Source organism: Triturus cristatus, chromosome 7 (assembly GCF_964204655.1).
Source record: "Triturus cristatus chromosome 7, aTriCri1.1, whole genome shotgun sequence".
Lineage (NCBI taxonomy): Eukaryota > Metazoa > Chordata > Amphibia > Caudata > Salamandridae > Triturus > Triturus cristatus.
Genome location: NC_140590.1, coordinates 891,175,109 through 891,177,549, shown reverse-complemented (window position 1 = coordinate 891,177,549; position 2,441 = coordinate 891,175,109).

The window sequence follows — 2,441 nt, the reverse complement described above, 5'->3', positions numbered from 1 at the left end:
GTTTTGAATGAGCTGACCTTAAATTTCTGGCTTGCATATACCATTTAAGATGTGTCCTCAGATACAGTGGTCCTTTACCCTGAAGGGCCTTATATGCTAGGCATTGTGATTTAAATTTGATTCTTTTTTCCACTGGGAGCCAGTGGAGGTCTCTCAATCTATGGGAGCCTATTTCATATTTGGGGATGTCCAGTATTAATCTAGCTGCTGCATTCTGCATTCGCTGCAGTTTCAATAAAAACTGGGACTGTATCCCAACATATAGGGCATTGCCATAGTCCAGTCTGGAAAGGGCCAATGCTGTGAACAGCGTTTTTAATGCATCAGGGGCAATAAAAGGGCGGATCTTCCTGATCATCTTTAAAATACCCCAGAAGGTGGAGGCAAGCTTGTTAACTTGACACTCAAATGTCAGTCTGTCATCAAATACAACCCCTAGGTTCCTAACCTTAGGGACTGGAATTGGGCATTCGGCTGAGGGGATGTGGACCCTAGCAGCAAAACTTCTGTTTTTTTGCCGTTCAGTTTCAAGCAGTTAGTCTGCATCCATCTGCGACATGCAGATGTTGAAACGATCGGCTGTCTATTCAACATTATTTGAGACTGATACCACCACCTGGGTGTCCTCGCTATAGGAGACCACCGAGAAACCACATTGCCAGCTGATCGATGCCAAAGGAGCCACATTGATATTAAAAAGTGTGGGGCTCAAGGTGGAGCCCTGAGGCACCCCACATAGCAGTTTGAAAGATTTGGATGCCGATCCATCCACTTCTACTGAAAAGGTTCTGTCCGTTAGATAAGATGACAGTAGAGTAAGGGTGGTATCTTGAATTCCCAACTCCGCTAGTCTACCAATTCAAATTACATGGTAGACTGTATCAAAGGCCGTTGATAAATCTTACAAGATCAAGGCGGCCTTCCCTCCTGCATCCAGTGTTCTTCTGTGTTCCTCAACCGCCATGACCAGAGCAGTCTCAGTTCCATGGCCCTCTCTAAACCCATATTGTACATGGTCCTGGAGGTCTCTGGTGGAAATAAAAGCTGTAATCTGCATGTTGAGTAATTTCTCCAACACCTTAGGTGGAAAAGGAATCCTCGAGAGCAGACGGTAGCTGCTAGGTTCCTTAGGGTCGAGGTTGGGTTTCTTTAACAGGGGCGGGACTGAGGCTGCCTTCCATGCCTCCGGGAACAGGCCTGACTGTATTATTTCTGTGAACACTAATCTAAGTTGCTCACTGAGTATTTCTGGGAACAGATGGAAAACTTTAGGAGGACAAGGGTCAGACGGGGCTCCTGATTTGGTTGTCTTCACCACTTGAGTGATCTGTTCCACCGAGGGAGAAGAAAAGGAGAAACCCGTGACAGGTGCGTGTTTATCTAGCCCTGGCTTAGGTATCTTAGAGGTGGAGTGATTGCTATCTCTAAAGGTTTTATACACTATCTCAACTTTGTTTCTGAAAAATTGTCCTAGAGTGTTACAAAATTCTGGGCTATTCATCGTCTGAGATTTAGCTGGGAGATTGACTAGTTTTTTTGCCGTAGCGAACAGCTCTCTGCAGGAGTCCTTGGCCTCCAATATTTTCGTTGTAAAATATTTGCTTTTTTCCTCCATGATAAATTTCTTGTATTCTGACAGAGTATATGAATATTAAATTTTCGTCGCCTGCTCGTAAGTAGCTCTCCACTTTCTTTCGTACCTTCTGCATACTTTTGTCTGTTCTCTGAGTTTTTCTGAGAACCAAGGTTCAGAGGGATTTTTTGTTTTGGACAGAAAGCTCTTTTTGGGGGCTACCGCATCTACCGCTGTTTTGACCCAGGTGGTTAATCTATGAACCAAAGCATTGGAGTCAGATACCAGACTTGGTTTAGGTGCAAGTAATAGGGCCTGTAGGTTAGGGGTGTTGATTTTGGCCAAATCATGGTAAGTGACCGAGATGGGTGTACTAATTGGTGGTGTCTGTTGCCAATTGGCCCTTACAGTGAGTATTATAGCTTTGTGGTCCGATCAAGGGACAGGGAAAACTTCCAGAATTTTAAGCCTGGGGTGAGAGGTAAAGATTACATCCAGGGTATGTACAGCGACATGTTTCTCTTGCATAACTATCTGTCCCAATGAGAACCCTGCCATAGCGTCAGTAAGTGTGGTAGTGTTGTGGTCTGCTTAGTTTTGTAGCTGATAGTTAAAATCTCCTAATACTGTAAAATCAGAACACTTTATACTGCATTCCAAGAAGGGACTCATGCTGTCCATGAGAGGGGTACAGGCCTTTGGTGGACGATATATAAGAAGCCCTTTTAGTGTATAGTTGTTATTAAGTAGTCAGGAGAGCTACCGGTTGAGGATCCAACCACTATCAGTTCTTCTCTAGAAATTATAGCAAGCCCCCCCCCGCTTGTGTGTTCTATCAGCGCAGGTCATGGTATAGCCTGCGGGGAGT